Raw genomic sequence first — 6,000 nt, forward strand, 5'->3', positions numbered from 1 at the left:
CACTGAAATAATTCAGTGGTGACAAAGGAAACTTTGTGCCAGACCGGGATTTGAGCCCGCATTTTCCACTTTACACGGCCGGTCATCGTAATCGTTTCGGCTATCTGAGGAAACTTCCCATTCAACCCAAATTGACAATTTGACGCACACAACTTTCGTAGAACCGTTATGTCCACAACCCTAATTGCTCGCAACATTTAGCATGATTCCCACAAGAGGTCGACCCTAAGGTGCACCAACACTGTACATATCATAAAATGCCACCAAGGCATGTATATTACAATAACACGCGTAGTATCTGATCTTTCAGACATATCTGAAAGAACAGACACCGCACATACTGTATTATGCACACATCAAAAAAAGTTTTCCATCACCCCGGTTCCCAGAACCCCTGAAGATAGACGTTGACTGTGGATATTGCATCACAGACACACTCCCTTTGACTGTTCAGAGAGGTCACTAAACCCGCCCAAAGAGCAGTGCATGAGCGGTGCCTGTTAGACGGAGGAGGTCCGACAGCCGATCAGTTCCAGTCATTCCACCAGGAAGGAGGTACACGGCTCGCGTTGTCTGTAGTTCAACCATGTCTAGACGGCCAATACTGCAATTCGATCGCGGCCACATTGTTACTTTGTGCCAGGAAGGGCTCTCTACAAGGAAGTGTCCAGGCGTCTCGGAGTGAACCAAAGCGAGGTTGCTCGGACATGCATTACATACAGAGAGACAGGAACTGTCGATGACGTGCCTCGCTCAGGCCTACTAAGGGCTACTGCTGCAGTGGATGACCGCTACCTACGGATTATGGCTCGGAGGATCACTGATAGCAACGCCCCCATGTTAAATAATGCTTTTCGTGCAGCCATAGGACGTCGTGTTACGACTCAAACTGGGAGCAATAGGCTGCATGACGCACAACTTCACTCCCGACCTCCATGGCGAGGTCCATCTTTGCAACCACGGCACCATGCAATACGGTACAGATGGGTCCAACAACATGCTGAATGGACCGCTCAGGACAGACAACACGTTCTCTTCACCAATGACTATTGCATATGCCTTCAACCACACAAGCGTCGGAGACGTGTTTGGAGGCAACCCGGTCAGGCTGAGCGCGATAGACACAACGTCCAGCGAGTGCAGCAGGGTGGAGGTTCCCTGCTGTTTTGGGGTGGCATTATGTGGGCCGACGTATGCCGCTGGTGGTCATGGAAGGCGCTGTATCAGCTGTACGATACGTGAATTCCATCCTCCAACCGATAGTGCAACCTTATCGGCAGCATATTGATGAGGCATTTGTCTTCAAGGACGATAGTACGCGTCCCCATCGTGCACGTCTTGTGAGTGACTTTCTTCAGGATAACGGCATCGCTCGACTGGAATGGCCAGCATGTTTTCCACACATGAACCCTATCGAACATGGCTGGGATAGATTGAGAATGGCTGCTTATTGACGACGTGACCCACCAACCACTCTGAGGGATCTACACCGAATCGCCGTTGAGGAGCGGGACAATCTGGACCAACAGTGCCTTGATGAACTTGTGGATGGCGTGCCACGACGAATACACGCGTGCATCAATGCAAGAGTACGTGCTTCTGAGTATTAAAGGTACCGGTGTGTATCTGGACCACCACCTCTGAAGGTCTCCCTATATAGTGGTACAACATGCAATGTGTAGTTCTCATGATCAATAAAAGGGGCGGAAATGATCATGTTGATCTCTGTTCCAGTTTTCTGTACAGGTTGCGGAATTCTCTAAATCGAGGTGATGCTAAACTTTTTTTGATGTGTGAATATGCCATGGTGGTACTTCATCGGTGTGGATGCACTCTAGGTCAGGCCTCCTGTGAGAATCATGCTAATTGCTGTGAGCAATAGTATGGCGGTCGGGGGGGGGGGGGGGGGGGGGCATGGGAACAGTGTGTGACATTTTGGGAATCTGGGTTGCATGAGAAATGTGCTAGGATTGGCGGTTAGGTTAAGACGACCTCTCGAATAAAGGGGGGAATATGGTTCGAGAGCTGGTACTGCCCAAATTTTCATTTGTGGCCATTGGATTCTTTTGATGCTTTCATGCGGCTGACGTCGGTATGTATTTTTCGCGACATTGAGGGAATCTTGACAAGAAAGATCCAAACATGTCACAGTGCGCGAGATGGAGCAACACAACATTGAACTGCACGGACAAAACAGTCTAGATAGTTTTCACCGTCCTCTGTAGCCGAGCGGTTCTAGGCGCTTCAGTCCGGAACCTCGCGACTGCTACGGTCGCACGTTCGAATCCTGCCTGGGGCGTAGATGTGTGTGATGTCCTAAGGTTAATTAGGTTTAAGTAGTTCTACTTTCTAGTCCTCAGAGCCATTTGAACCATTAGATTTTTTCAAAGTTCTCACCGATCTGTAAATACCAGCTTTTGCCGAATCTGGTTGTCAGCAGATCTGAAACTGAAGTATTGAAGGACAGCTGCAATGCTGCCTGCAGCAGGTGATGCACAGCGTTGCATCTGAATATTGCCAATTTCAGTTTCACAGACGTGCTGTTTCCAACAGATTATCGAATTTGTTTTCATAAGGCTTACAGTGATGTGCCAAAATATTATGATCTTTGCCCATAACGATATTGAATGCTGCCTTGTGGCGTTGCTGTACGTGACGCTGTAGGGAAAGTTTAGACGTGGAGCAGAGACAAATCGGGAATCATTCTAGCGACGATATAGCCCGAAAATGTGGAAATCCGCTGACATTAGCGACTTTGAACAAGGTCAGATTGTCGGCTGTTGGCGTGCTACTGTCGTGAGCATCCATAGAAAGTAGTGTGAAGGACAGTGAAACCACGAGTGGACGACAAGAGCCGAGACATCCATACCTTATCAGAACCTTGCCCACTCCGCAAAAGTCTTCTTTTTTTCAGGCGGCGAGCTTTGGAAGATCTGGCGACAGGATACGCGGGAGCAGGCCGAAGTTCTTTGGAGCGTACCGTTCAGCGCTCATTGCTGAACATGGGGTTCCTCAGGAGACATCCAGTACATTGTGAACGAAAGAGACAGTCAGTTAAGATGGCAGTGGGCACGGTATCATCGTGATCTCACCATTTATCGATAAAAATGTGTCGTCTGGTCTGATGGATCACATTCCTTGCTGCAGTAAATCGATGGTAATGTCGCATATAGCGTCATCCAAGCGAACTGCTGCTCCAGGCATGCACGGCGCCACAGGTCAAGCTGATGTGGGCAACATAATGTTATTGGGGACATTTACCTGGGCTTTCAAGGGATCTGTGGCAGTAGTCGAACTGATCATGACAATCTTTTTCGAGTGGTGTCAGAAGCAGGACTCAAATGTCGACTCGAAAAGTGTGACTTTTTTCAAACTGAACTACAGTGCTTAGATCATGTGATAAGCAGTTAGGGTGTGCACCCTTTCCAATCTCATTTGCTTGCAATCCGTGACTGTATCATGACAGTTATGGTTAAGTGCCGACCAACGGCATCCCTTCATGCTTGAATACTTCCCCCACGGTGATGGCTTCTCCTACCAGAACCACTGTACATGTCACAAAGCAAGAATTGTGCTACAGAGATTTGAGGAGCATAATAGTGAACTGACGTTCAGGCTTTCGTCCACAAATTCTTGTGATCTGAACCGGATGAAATACACCTTTGACACTATCGGGTGCTGGCCCCGGGCCCACAGACCACAGATTCTCCATTTACTGGAACTGCGCTACGCGTGTGTACATATCTGGTGCCACATACCTGCGGAAACTGAAAGTAGAATTCCAATACGCAGTTTCATTCCCCACTCTTTTGGCTACAAAACCCTGCCTTTCAACATAATCCGCGTTCAATGAGACGGCCTTACACTACCTTACTGGGAGCGCCTGTATGCCCGCATGGTACCTCTCCTTTGGTCGACGTCGGAACCAACGTCTAATTGCATCAATAACCTCCCAATCATTTACGTACTGCTTCCCGCAAAGTGCATCCTTCGTTGGACCAACCAGATGGTAGTAGGAAGGTGCGAGATCCAGACTGTAGGGCTGAAGAGGGACAACACTCCAGTCAAGTTTTATTAGTTCCTCTTGGGTTCGAAGGGTTATGTGAGCCCTTGCTTTGTCTTGCCGAAGGAGAAGTTCGTTTGCATTTTTGTGACGACTAACACGCTGAAGTCGTTTCTTCAGTATCCTGTGGGTAGCACAACACACTTCAGAGTTGATCGTTGCACCGTGAGGGAGGACATCAAATCTGATCGCCTCATAGAACCAGAAGACCGACTCCATGACTTTACCGGCTGACTGCGCGGCTGGAGAGGTGGTGTGGCGCCACTCCATGGACTGCCATTTTATTTCCGGTTTTTGAAGTAATGAAGCCATGTCCCATCGCATGTGACGATCAGCCTTGTATTGCTCAAATAATTCCGTACAGATGGTCCTTCGTTGCTATTTACGATCTTCTGTCAGGCCGCAAGGAACCCAGAGAGCACTGGAGGCCGAGTGTGTCAACACTACCATCAGAGACGTGCAGTTCAGCAGCAAGGTGTTTGGCTGTGATCCGTCGATCACCACGAATATGAAAGCCCGCACGTTCCAACAATAGCAAGCCGGCCAGCACGTGGGAGATCGGAGAGGTTTGCACAATCTTATTGCAATGAAGACAGATGTCTCGCACGAAGACTCACCGTCCTTTTGTTCAATGTCAGATCCCCGTAGACATCCTATAAGCGCCTATGAATATCTGCGATGCTCTGGTTTTCCACCAAAAGAAACTTAATGATAGATCTCTGCTTGGAAAGCACCTCCGTTTCAGACGTCATTCTCGAGGCTATGCATAACACGGCCACCTGCCGAAACTTCATGGAGCTATATTGCCTGAAGCGGGAATATTACACAATGTTCCACAACAAACTCTGCATTTTTCAACCGAAACTGGCCAAAAAAAAAAGTTGTTACATTACTTATCGAATGCCCCTCGTACAGTCCATTCTACACAGAATCGTTACATGTTGCGTCCAAAGATGGACCAGCACTTCATTAAGCGCCGGCCGGAGTGGCCGTGCGGTTAAAGGCGCTGCAGTCTGGAACCGCAAGACCGCTACGGTCGCAGGTTCGAATCCTGCCTCGGGCATGGATGTTTGTGATGTCCTTAGGTTAGTTAGGTTTAACTAGTTCTAAGTTCTAGGGGACTAATGACCTCAGCAGTTGAGTCCCATAGTGCTCAGAGCCACTCCATTAAGCAGGTTATCATAATATTTTCACTCGTCAGTATTTCGTTCTCTGCTCTCCTTGTACGTAAACCGAAAGTGTTTTCATATACGAGAGAACGATATTCTTAACTAGCGGCCCGCTTCACTCCTCTTACAGCGGTCTTTCTTAAATATAACGGTTTCCGTTCCTGGAGACAATAAGTGCTTCAGCGGATGGAAGTGGAGCGCCGAGCAGAGCTGTCCCAGGTTACGGTCTTCCCCGGCGGCATTTCGTATGGAACGCCCTGCGGGGATGCTAGACTCGTCTCGTTACCGCAACCAGGTTAACACGCCTACTGCCGCTGCACTGTCGCTGACCTGAATATCGGCGGGCCGGGCGAGAGCATACCTGTATCTAGTACAACGATTATACCTCAGTAACAACCGCAATACGTGCACAAGGTTATCTTTCGGGCGTTCAAGGCCGAATAAAGCAAACTACGACAGCCACTTGTGGTTTTCGCTCCAAAGTCAGTATTTCCAAAATCACGCCGTCAGGCTGCCACCTCCGGTCTGACAAGTCTGCTGTATTCATTAAGAAATCATGCCAACGGGTTTGGGGTAAACTTAGATGTATGACTAGACTGGGACGCTTAAAATCGTCAGCATGTGCTATATTCTCTGCTCTATTTCTGAGCAAATGGTTCAAATGGCTCTGAGCATTATGGGACTTGACATCTGAGGTCATCAGTCCCATAGAACTTAGAACTACTTAAACCTAACTAACCTAAGGACATCACACACATCCATTCCCGA

Source organism: Schistocerca piceifrons, chromosome 1, assembly GCF_021461385.2.
Source record: "Schistocerca piceifrons isolate TAMUIC-IGC-003096 chromosome 1, iqSchPice1.1, whole genome shotgun sequence".
Classification (NCBI taxonomy): domain Eukaryota; kingdom Metazoa; phylum Arthropoda; class Insecta; order Orthoptera; family Acrididae; genus Schistocerca; species Schistocerca piceifrons.